The 13,095-nt window shown below is 34.9% G+C and overlaps 2 protein-coding genes across 3 annotated transcripts in view; one reads left to right on the forward strand and one right to left on the reverse strand.

The window, feature by feature from the left end:
* Window positions 1-13,095, reverse strand: part of KBTBD12 (kelch repeat and BTB domain containing 12) — a 73,455-nt gene that overhangs the window by 41,731 nt on the left and 18,629 nt on the right. The window lies entirely within an intron of this gene.
* The window catches only part of MGLL (monoglyceride lipase), a 225,908-nt gene that overhangs the window by 14,711 nt on the left and 198,102 nt on the right, over window positions 1-13,095 (forward strand). The window lies entirely within an intron of this gene.

Genomic DNA, 13,095 nt, shown 5'->3' on the forward strand with positions numbered 1-13,095 from the left:
GAGGACAGAGATCCGTGAATTGCTCAGTCCAAAGCCTGGAAGACCAGGGAACAGGGACACACAACAGGCAAACTGAGTGTTACTAAAGCTTGACCCAGCCCTGGCCAGCTCAATCCGTGATTGGCTTTAGGTGACTAGTTCTTTGCTCTGTCTTACCAATGAAGGGCAGAGTCTTCCCTGGTGGAAGGACAGCACTGGGGACCTCTTTGGTGCCTTCCCATTGTTCAGCAGACAATGAATTACCAGGAATGTTAGTAGGCAAGGGCCAATAAAAAGAAAAAAAATAATAGGAGTAGACTCCTGAATTATTCAAATATTTGAAGTAGTAGACTGTTAAAACAACTCATTAATAATATAAAATAGAGGAAAAATGGACAAAGGGGAATGAAATATTGAAGAAATTCATGCAAGAGTTGGAATCCATGAAAAAGAATAAGGTGGACATTCTGGAAACACAAAAATCATATCTGAAAATAAGAACTCATAGGATAGTTAACAGCAGTCTGAACACTGTGGAAGATGGGATAAGTGAATCTGAAGTAGCTCAATAAAAATACTCAATCTGAAGTATAGGAAGAAAAAAGTATGAATGGAGAGTCCAGATAAGATCATGGCTTACATCTAAAGTCAAACATACAGCTAATTAGAGTCTCACAAAGGGAAAGAAGGGAGAGAAAAAAGTAGAAGCAATATTCAGCAAGATAACAGCTGAAGATTTTCCCCAGACTGATAAAAACATCAATCTGTAAATTCCAAAAGCTCAGTGAACCCCAAACAGAAGGAAAACAAAGACATCACACTTAGGCAGATCTCAGTGAAATTGCAGAAAACAAAGGTAAAGAGAAAGTATTAAAGGAAATATTTCCCCCCAGTCTACAGTGTATCTTCAATTTCTTAACAATGTCTTTCAGAGAATGAAAGTTTTAAAGCATGATAAAGTCTAATATATCAATATTTTCTTTCATAGATTAAGGTTTTAGTGCTATATATAATAACTCATTGCATATCTCAAGGTCATGAAGATTTTCTTTATTACTCTGGAAGTTTTAAATTCTTGTGTTGTACTTTTTTTTTTTGAGAGAGAGAGAGCGAGAGCATGTGTAAGTTGGAAGGTGTTGCAAAGGGAGTGAGAAAGAGAGAGAATCTTATGCAGGCTCCATGCTCAGCCTGGAGCCCAATGCAGGGCTCGATCTCACAACCCTGAGATCATGACATGAGCCAAAACCAGGATTTGGACCCTTAACCAACTGAGCCACTGAGATACCCCATTGTTTTACATTTATATACATGATCTATTTTCAGTTAATTTTTGTGTAAGTATGAAGTTTAGGCTGAAGTTCTTTTATTCTCTTACATATGACTGATTGTTCCAATTATCTTGATTGTATAAGATTTTAATTTATAGAGGTGGCTGAGTGAGGAGAGATCAATGACATTGAAATAAGAATAATTAGTTACAATTCCTAAGAGAAGTGGGCATGCCATGCCACTAGGGGCCACAGGGAGAAGAAACAAGGTCAGTCAGGAGGCAGAAAGGGCAAAGAAAAAGCATATATGCAAGCTCTTTTTACTACAGGGCAGGAAGTTGTTAGGTCGAGATAGCCCCTATTTGGCACGAAGAGAAGCACAGATGTTAGGAACTGTGGTTGGAAATGATTTGTTATATCATTTTCAAACATCCACAAAACCCAGAAGGCAAGAGGGATGTAAACTTTGGCAGTTAGTTTGGTCCTATGATCAAGAAGCCAAATCTTAAATGACAGAAACTATGAAAGTCCATTAGAACACCAATGCTCTCTGTTGAAAGACTATCCTTTCTTCACTGAATTTCTTTTGCATCTTTGTCAAAACCCAACTGACCATACTTGTGTGGACATATTTTTGGGGCTCTGTATTATGTTCCATGGATTATCTACCTAACTTTGTGTGAATGCCACACTGTCTTCATTTTAGCTTTATAGAAAGACCTTACAACCAAATAGTGTGATTCTTCCAACTTCATTCTTTTTCAAAATTGTTTTAACTACTCTAGTTTCTTTGTCTTCCCATATAAATTTTAGATGACATTGTCTACAGCTGCAAAAGAATTTCTGGCATTTTGATTATAGTTGATGGCATTAAGATTATAGAACAATTTGGGGGAGAATTGACATTTTTACTTGCATCTTCCAATCCTCCTTGATTTCATCAGCATTTTGTAAGTTTAGCATATAGGTCCTATACATGTTTTGTTAGATTTATATGTAAATATTCCATTTTGGGGGAGCAATTGTAAATTGATTTTTCAAATTGTTTTTGTACTTTGCCAAAGTATGGAAATAAGATTGATCTTTTGTATTCTTTGGCAACACTAAATCCATTAATTCTAAGAATTTAAGAAATCGATTCTTTGAGATTTTCTACACAGACGATTCTATGTAGATGTCATTTAAAACAGAATTTTAGTTCTTCTTTTTCTTTGCCTTTTATTTCTTTTTCTTTCCTTACTGCATTAAGATTCCTAGTATGATGTTGAATAGTGACTGTGGACATTCTTGCCTTCTGCGTGAAGTTAGAGGGAAAGCATTTAATTTTCCCATTAAGAATAATGTTAACTGTAACTTTTTCATAGGTCCCCTTTAACAGGTTGAGAAGTTGAGGAAGTTCCCTTCTCTTCTGAGTTTGTTGAGAGTTTCTTTCTTTTTTTAATATTTAAAAAATTTTTAATAAACATATAATGTATTATTAGCCCCAGGGGTACAGGTCTGTGAATCTCCAGGTTTACACACTTTACTTGCTAAGAGTTTCTAATCGTGGATGGGTGTTAAAGGGATTTTTCTGTGTCAATTTGACGTGATCATGTGTTTCTTCTATAGACTTAATATAGTAGAGTACATTGATCAATTTCTGAAAATTGAACAAATCTTGCATTCCCAGGATGAAACTAATTTTTGATCATGGTGCATTATTCTTTTATATATTGCGGTGTTGAACTTGCCAATGTTTTCTTGAGCATTTTTGTGTCTATGTTCATGAGGGATATTTGTCTGTAATTTTCTTTTTCTGTGCCATCTTTGGTTTCATATCAGGCAGTGCTGCCTCATAAAATGAGTTGTGGAGTGTTTTCCTCCCTATATGTTCGGAAAGAGGTTACAGAATTGGTGTTATTTCTTTCTTAAGTGTTTGGCTAAATTTATCAGTGGAAACTTCTAAGCCTAGTCATTTATTTTTTGGAATGTTATAAACTAAGAATTCAACATGTTTAATAGTTTTGAGTTACTGATTTCATCTTGAGTGGCTTTATGTAGTTTGTGGTTTTCAAGGAATTGGTCCATTTCATTTAAGTTGTTGAATATATGTCTAGAGTTGTTTGTAGCACTGCTCTATTATCCTTTTGATGTCTGTGAAGACTGTAATAATATGCCCTATCTCATTTCTGATACTGATAGTTTGCACCTTATTTCTCTTTTTATTTGTCACTTTTGCTAGAAGTTTATCAACTGTATCAATCTTTTCAAAGAAACAGCTTTAGTTTCATTGATCGTCTCAATTTTTTGTTTTTACTTTTAGCTTTCAATTTCATTGTTTTCCTTTATTTCCTTTCTTCTTCTTCTTTTTTTAAAATTTATTTATTTATTTATTTATTTGAGAGAGAGAGAGAGAGTGTGACAGAGAGAATGAGCATGAAAAGTGGGAGGGTCAGAGGGAGAAGCAGACTCCCTGCCTGATGCGGGGCTTGATGCTGGGACTCCAGGATCATGACCTGAGCCGAAGGCAGTTGCTTAACCAGCTGAGCCACCCAGGCGTCCCTTCTTCTTTCTTTAAAAGATTTTATTTATTTATATGACAGAGAGACAGATCACAGGTAAGTCGGGGTGGGTGGGTGGGGGGAGCAGGCTCCCCGCTAAGCAGAGAGCCAGATGCAGGGCTTCATCCCAGGACTCTGAGATCATGACCTGAGCTGAAGGCAGAGGTTTAACCCACTCAACCACCCAGGTGCCCCTCCTTTCTTCTTCTTAATTTGGATTTATGTTGCTCTTCTTTTTATAGTTTTCTAAGGTGAGTGCTTAGATATTTAAGACCTTTCCTTTTTTCTAATGTAAGCACTAAATGCTACAAATTAAATTCTAAGCAGTACTTTCACAGCACTCCATAATTTTTGATACAGTGTATTTTCATTCAGCGCAATGTATTTTCTTTTCTTTTTTAAAGTTTTTATCTAAATTCTAGTTAATGTACAGCATAATATTAGTTTTAGGTGTATAATCTAGTAATTTAACACTTTTGTACAACACCTGTGCTCATCACAAGTGCACTCCTTAATCCCCATCACCTACTTAACCCACCCCCCACCTCCCTTCTGGTAATCATCAGTTTGTTCTCTATAGTTAAGGGCCTGTTTATTACTGAGAGGAATGTTAAATAAATCTTTGTTGATTTGTCTCTTTTGCCTTTTGGTCCAGTCAGTTTTTCCTACATGTATTTGTAAATTCTATTGGTTAGATGCATATACCTTTACTGTTGTTATGTCTTCTTGGTAAATCAATCATTTTATCATTATGTAATGGCTTCCTTTATCCCTGGTAATTTTCTTTTACATTAATAGAGCCAATCCAGCTTTCACTTAAATAGTTTTGCATCATTTATTTTTTTCCATCCTTTCACTCTAAAGTTATCTGCATCATTATAGTTGCAGTGGATTTCTTGTAGACAGCATATTATTAAATCATTCTAATTTTAATCCATCCTGACAGTTTCTGTCTTCTGATGGGTATCATTATTCCATTTGCATTTAAGGTAAGTATTTTTATGGCTGGAATAAGGTCTACCATTTTATTGTTCGTGTTCTGTCTATTCCTTCTGCTCTCTGTTGTTGCTGTTCCTCTTTTTTTCCTTCTCTACTCTCAGATTATTTGAACATTTTTTAGTTTTCTATCTTAATGAATTTATTGTGATTTGACTAGCTCTTTATAGTTCTTCCAGTCACTGGTTTGGGGATTAATAAGTTACTTAACATTTCATAATCTACTTAGAATCAGTATTTTGTCATTGTAATTGGAATGTAGAAAACTTGCCCCCCGCTAAGTCCTGTTAACCTTCCCTCTTTATGCTATATAAATAGATGTCTCATCTATTACATGCATTGAAAACCCCATCAGAAAATGTATTTTTTACTTTCAATCATTAAAGGCATTCTAAAGCACTCAAAAGAAGAATTTTCTATTCTTCTATTTTCATTCCTGATATTTCCAGTTTCCTTTTGTCATCATGTCCCTCTGTCTGAAGAACTTCCTTAAACAATTCTTTTGGAGTAAATCTCTTGTTACTTGCTACTTGCTAAATTGTTTTAGAGTATATCTATTCCCATGCATTTTAGTTTTCTTTCTTTGAAAGTATTTCCTTTCTACTTCTGAAAGATATTTCATGAAATATACAATTCTATGTCGACAGTTTCCTAACACTTTAAAAATGTTTTTCTTTTTTAATTATTATTTTATTATGTTATGTTAGTCACCATACAGTACATTATTAGTTTTGATGTAGTGTTTTTCCACTGCTGACGTGCTCTTGTGGTTTTTGATGAGAAATCATTATCTTTTCATGTGTTTACCAGATAGGCATGTATCTTCTTATGTGGAAGGTCTATTCAAACCTTTTGTCTATCTTAAACTGGATTGTTTTCTTATAATTGAGTTGCAAAAATTATTTATAAGCTATTTGTATTCTGAATACAATTTAAAAAAAAAGATTTGTTTATTTATTTGAGAGATAGAAAGCAGGGAGAGGCAGAGGGGGACGGAAAAAGAATCTGAAGTAGAGTCCACGCTGAGCATTGAGCACAGAGCCCAAAACAGGGCTTGATATCACAAGCAGGAGACCACAATCTGAGCTGAGACCAAGAGTTAGATGGTCAATCGAATGAGCCACCCAGGCACCCCCTGAATACAAATCTTTTATCAGATATATGATTTATAGTTATTTTCTCCCAGTCTCTGGCTTGTATTTTCCTTTTTTTTAATGTTGCCCTTTGAAGAACAAATTTTTTTTTAAATTTTAAAAAAGTCCAAACTCAACACTTTTCCTCTTATGCATCATGCTTTTAGTTTCATATTTTTGCTTATCCAAAGTCACCACATTTTGTCCTATGTTTTCTTAAGTCTGGAATCCATACAGAAGTTTTGTGTTTTTTTCTTTATTTTTTCCTCCTTTCGTCACCCTGTGGTGTGAGGTATTGGGTTAAGCTCATTGGTTTGTATATAGATATCAAATTATCTTGGCGTATTTGTTGAGAAGTTCATCTTTCTCCACTGAATTGCCTTGACAACTTTGTCAAAGACCAATTGACTATAAATATAAAAATTTATTACTAGACTCTCTTTTTATGTTCTATTGATTTAGCTGCCTGTCTTTAGGCTAATACCACTATATCATAATTACTATGTAATACGTATTTAAAATGAGTTAAGTCCTCAAACTTTCTTCTTTTTCAAAGTCATTTTTGTTATTCTACATCCCTTATGTTTTCACATAATTTTAGAATTAGCTTGTCAACTAAAAAAATGTTGGTGGGTATTGTGGGGAGCACATATTGCATGGAGCACTGGGTGTGGTGCATAACACTAAAAAAAAATTAAATTAAATTAAAAAATTTTTAAAAAATGTTGGTTATTTACAATAGCCAAATTATGGAAACAGCCCCCACTGATAGATGAATGGATAAAGAAGGTATGGCATATATATAATGCAATTAAATCTTATTCAGCCATAAAAGGGAAATCTTGCCATTGGCAACAAGCTACAGAGTATAATGTTAAGTGAAATAAGTTAGTCAGAGAAAGACAAATACCATATGATTTCACTCATACATGGAATTTAAGAAAATTAGCAAAGAAAAAAAAAGAGATAAACCAAAAACAGACTTTTAATTATAAATAACAAATATGGGGGAAAAAAAAAAAGAACAAACATGGTTACCAGAGGGGAGGTGGGTGGGGGATGGGTGAAATAGGTGAAGGGGATAAAGAGTACAGTCATCTTGTTGAGCGCTGACTAATATACAGAATTGGTGAATCGCTATACTGTACACTTGAAACTAACATTGTATGTTAACTATACTGGAATTAAAGAAATTTTAAAAAGACTCAAGACAAAAAATAGAAATAAAAACAGTGCTGGGATATTATAGGGGTTGTACTGAACATATAGCTCAATTTGGGGGAATTTCCTATCTTAACAATGTCAAATCTTTGAATACATAATCAAGGAATATATCTCCATTTATTTGGATCTTCTTTAACTCTCAGGAGTCTTTTATAGTTTTCGGCATATGATTCTCACAGTTTGGGGGTTAAATGTATTAATATATTTCTCCTTCTCCTTCTTTTAAGTAGGCTCCATGCAGAGTGGAGCCCAATACAGGACTTGAACTCATGACCCTGAGATAAAGACCTGAGCTAAGATCAAGAGTTGGATGCTTAACTGCATTACCCAAGTGCCCCTCTTCTATTTGATACTGTTGGACATATAATTATTTTCTCAATTTTGTTTTTAGAATGTTCATTTATAGCACATAGAAATACAATTAATTTTTGTATACTGACCTCATATCCTGTGATCTCTTTAATCTGTGATGTTGGCTAAAATTATTAGCTTTAGTAGTCTTTCTTTTTTTAATTTACTTTTTGTACCTTCATTAGGACTTTTTTACACACAAGAATATATAATCTGTGAATAAGAACTTTTTAATTCTTCCTTTCTAATCTGTATACCTTTAACTTCTTTCTCTTGCCTTATTGCATGAGTTGGAACCTCTGGTTCAATATTGACTGGGAGGAGCAAGAGCAGGTATCTTTCCCTGTTCCTGATTGGAGGTAGAAAGATCACCACTAAGTATCATGTTAGCTGTAGGTTTTTCATAGAAACCTTCTAACAAGTTGAGGAAATTCACAGACACTTTTTAACAAGTTGAGGAAATTCCCTTCTATTCCTAATTTGTTGATAATTTTATCAATAATGGGGGTTGAATTCTGTCAAATGCTTTTTCTACATCTATTGAGATGATCATTTGGTTTTTATCCTTTATTAATATGGTGTATTAATTGAGTTTCAGATATTGAACCAACCTTGCATTCCTGCATTTCTGGATTAAATCCCACTTGTCCATGGCATATAATCATTTTTTGTTGCTGGATTCAGTTTGGTTACTGTTTCTTAAGGGTTTTTTATGACACATAATTATTTTTTATGTTGTTAGATTCAATTTGCTAAGTGTTTCTTAAAGATTTTTGAATCTATGGTCATGAGGGATATACACCTATGGTTTTCATTCAATTTAAAATATTTTATTTCCTCTGTGATTTTTTACTCAATATTTTAGAATTATGCTGTGTAATTTCCATATATTTGAGGATTTCCTTTTTTCTGTCTTTGATTTATAACTTAATTATTTACTTTGAATAACATCAATTTTTTAAAAAGATTTTATTTATTTATTCGACAGATAGAGATCACAAGTAGGCATAGAGGCAGGCAGAGAGAGAGAGGGAGAAGCAGGCTCCCCATTGAGCAGAGAAGCCTGATGTGGGGCTCGATCCCAGGACCCTGGGATGGTGACCTGAGCCGAAGGCAGAGGCTTAACCCACTGAGCCACCCAGGCACCCCAAATAACATCAATTTTTAAAAAATCTATTGAGGGAAACCTGGGTGGCTCAGTCATTTGGGTGTCTGTCTTCAGCTTAGGTCATGATCCCCAGATCATGATCCCCAGGTCCTGAGATCAAGCCCCATGTCAGGCTTCTGATTCTACCTCTCTCTCTGCCCCTACTTGTGCTCCCCCACCCATAAACAAATAAAATCTTTTAAATTTTTTTTAAAAATCTAGAGACTTATTTTATGACCTGGCATATGATAAAGCCTGGAGAGTGTTCCTTGTACACTTGAAAAGAACATGTATTTTGCAATTATGTGTACTATAAACGTCAGGTAGTTTAAGTTGGTCGATAGTGTTGTTCAAGTCTTTATAATTTTGCTGATGTTCTGTCCAGTTGTTCAATCAATTATTGAAGGTGGGATACAAATCTCCTAATGGTGATTTTCTAGTTCTAAATTTTGCCTCATGTATTTTAGAACTCTGTTGTTCAGTGTGATATATTCCTGATATATTGATCATTTTATTATAAAATTTCTCTTTGAAGTAATATTACGTTATTTTCTTAAAGTTGATTTTGGATGATAATGACATACTATCTTCAATCCTCTTAAAATTACTCTGTGCATAGTACATCTTTCTCTATAAAATAATAAAACTTTCAACTTACTTATGTATTTGAATATAAAGTGTGTCTCTTATAGACAGCGTATATTTGGTCTTATTTTCTTATTCAGTCTGAAATCTCTGCCTTTTGATAGAGGTACTTGGTCCATTCCCATTTAATGTAATTTTTTATACAGTTAGATTTACAACTGTTATATTGCTATTTGTTTTCTGTCTCATGTCGTTTTTGTTCCTGTTCCTTCTTCACTGCCTTCTTTTGTTTTTCATTTTCTAAGTGTACCATGGTAAATCTTTTGATTTTTAAACTGTTTGAAATTATTTTTAGTTGCTCTAGAAATTCTAATGTGTGTGTTACTTTATCACAATCTACTTCAGATTAATATGGTTTTAATTTTATTAAAATATAGCAACACTGTTCCAATTTATCTTTTCCTCTCCAATTCTGATATTGTTATATGTACTATATCTATATATGTAATAAATCCAACAATATAGCTCCATGATTATTGTTTTATCTGCTTTTATATCATTCAAAGAAGTTAAGAGATGAAAAAATAGAATATGTGTGAAGTCTTCTTTATTTACCTACATATTTGTCATTTCCAGTGCCTTTCATTTCTTTTGTGGATTAGAGTTATTCTGGTGTATTTCTTTTTAATGTTAAGGATTTCAGTACTTCTTTAATAATCCTTTAGTATTTCTTGTAAGTCTGGTAGCCACAAATTATCTCAGCCTTTATTTATCAGAGTATGTCTTTGCTGCACTTTCATTTCATTTCATTTTATTTTATTTTTAAGGATTTTATTTATTTATTTGACAGAGATCCCAAGTAGGCAGAGAGGCAGGGGCGGGGGGGGGGGGGACAGGCTCCCCGCCGAGCAGAGAGCCTGTGGGGCTCGATCCTAGGATCCTGAGATCATGACCTGAGCTGAAGGCAGAGGCCCAACCCTCTGAGCCACCCAGGGGCCCCTGCACTTTCATTTTAAAAGAATAATTTTGCTGAACATAAAAGATGGACACAGAAACATTCTTTGTTATTTTCCTTCCAGTATTTTGAATATATTAGTTCAGTACTATCTTGCCTCCACTATTTCTGATGATAGTCACCTGTTCAGCATATTATTGTTCCCCTCTACATGATGTCACTCTTTTCTTACTGTTTGTAAGAATTTTTTGTCTATGATGTATTTTAATGATTAGTCTACATTGTGTTTAGGTGAGGATCTCTGTGAATTTATCTTACTTGGAGTTTGATGAACCTCTTATATGTATAAAGTTTTTTCCATCAAGTTTAAGAAGCTTTTGACCATTATTATTTGAAAAAAAAAAATCTGTTCCTCTCTGTCTTCTTTTGGGAATCATACTTTGTTGGTAGACTTGATGATATTTCATATAGTCTCTGAGGTTTTCCTAATTTTCCTCCCTCTCCTCTTCAGATTAATAATTTCCCTGATCTATTTAAAATGCACAGATTCTTTCTTCTGTCAGCTCAAATCTATTTTTGAGCCCACTTAGCACATTTTTCGTTTGTTTCTTTTAGATAGTTTCTACTTCTTCGTTGATATCATTGGGGAGCCAATGTCATTTTATTTTCCTTTAATTCTTTAAAATTCTTTATAAATAGTTTTTGTTAATTTAATGAACATATATTGGATAGCTAATCTGAATTCTATGCCTGCTAAATCCAACATTGGGGGCCCCTTAGAGAGATAGGTTTATTGAATGTTTCCCTGTCTCCGCCCCAGAATGGGTTTCACTTCCTTGTTTATTTTCCTTTGTATGTAAATTTCTGTTGGTAACTAGAAATTTAAAATAATATAGTGTAGCAACTTTTAATTTTATTTTTCCTGCTAGGTTATTTTTCTCTTTTGTTATTGTTACTGTTGTTTTTAACTAATTTGCTTAGCTTTAATATGCCTCTCCTATGGTTTGCTTTGGTCTCTACTCCATTAAAAAAAAAATTCCCTCTCCCTCTTTAAAAGCATATAGGTTGGGGCACCTGGATGGCTCAGTGGGTTAAAGCCTCTGCCTTCGGCTGGGGTCATGATCCCAGGGTCCTGGGCCCCGCATTGGGCTCTCTGCTAGGTGGGGAGCCTGCTTCCTCCTCTCTCTGACTGCCTCTCTGCCTACTTGTAATCTCTGTCTGTCAAATAAATAAATAAAATCTTAAAAAAAAAAAGCATATGGGTTACTCTTATTACTTCATGGCTCAGGTCTAGTCAAGACTAATTGTTTATACTCCCAACATTAGTAAGGCTTCCAACCTCGCTTTGTTGATCTGTGTGTAGGTTTTGTGTGTTGGGAGCACATTCAAAGCTCAGATAGTTTGCAAGTCTACCATGACTTTTACTTTCTGCCTGGCCTTCTCAGATCTCTGTACATGCGCTCATACTCCCAGTCACCCAGGGATGTGTAAAGAGCTTATATACTCTTATGGGCTCCATGTCTGAGCAGTCTCCAGGGATGTGTGAAGAATTTATCAAGACTGTCTAGGACTCTCATAACCAGGTTTTTCCTGGAAAGTCACTATTCAGTTTCTGGCTAATTCTCCCATCCATTGCTGTCCCAAGCAGGACTAAAATCTCAGGTTAGGTAAGATGCTGGCTTTTCCCATTTGTCACCATGAGTGTGGGTTTCCCACCCTTTACTCCCAAACATGTCAGCCCCCTATGGCAAACAAAGTTACTGGTTTTTACAGCGAGCCCACTCTGCTAGAATTCCCATGCTGGATCAACTGAGGTAGGGAACTGGGACAGCTCAGGAAAGAATGCCAAGGACTGCCTGAAGATTTACCTCAAGTTCAGCTCTTTTGAGAAGCTAAGCTCTTCTCAGTTTGTTGTTTTGGGCTGGTTCCTAGAGACCTGAAATGGTTGTTTCTGAAAAATCTGTCTGGTTTTACAGTAGCTTTTGGGGGAGAGGATGTCGACTCATTCACTTCTTTGTAACTGGGAGCCTCCTGCTTTTCACTTCCCTTTTGGTCTGCCAAATTCCTACTGCCATAACAGGTCTTAGAAGCTCTTTAGAAAATTAAAAAAAAAATGTTTTCCCAACATTTGTTTTTTAGTATTTTCAGTGGAAGGATTAGTCTAGATATCTAGTCTGCTATACAGAAGAGTAACTACTTTATCAGTTTTTTATGACCATTAAATGAATTTCTTTATGCAAAAAATTCAGCAAAGTGTCTAGAACACAAAGGGGCTCAAAAAAAAAAAAAAAAAAACCAACCAGTAATTATAACCAAATCTGAACACTTAAATTGTAGGGATTTTACAACTTTTATTTAATCATGGCTCTAATAGGTAGGCATTCCAACTTTAATATGAGCCAAAAAATGATTTACTAGATCCAGGACATGCAGGTCTAATGGTGGAGCCAGAATCTCAATCCAAAGCGGGGACATTCCCCACTTTACCACACTGCTTCCATGGGGAAGGAAATTTCAGAGGCTGTTATTTGGGGGCAGCCTCTAGAGTAATTAGGAGATAGTAAGAAATTAAACCTATTACAATATGAGGGAGAGGGGTTATAATAATAATTGGCAGTGACCCCCATCATAGTGAGGCATCCATTGATTCCCAAAAGCAGACAGGGCTAACTAACTAACAAATGACTGTAACACACCTGTACAGACCATTGAAACAGATAAAGTTTTAGGGTTCTATATGGTATTTGCCCAAATTCCAATTATACATACAATGAACAACGAAATCTGAACTGAGGCTGCCACAGCAACACCTGAACAACTGAACTTCATTCCATTTCAAAGCTTCCAAGTATATTTGGGAATTAAGTAGCAAATGTTGGGAATGTGGCCTCTTTTGGATCAAATCTTACAAGATGGG

The sequence above is a fragment of the Mustela nigripes genome, chromosome 2 (genome assembly GCF_022355385.1).
Source record: "Mustela nigripes isolate SB6536 chromosome 2, MUSNIG.SB6536, whole genome shotgun sequence".
In the NCBI taxonomy this organism is placed as follows: domain Eukaryota; kingdom Metazoa; phylum Chordata; class Mammalia; order Carnivora; family Mustelidae; genus Mustela; species Mustela nigripes.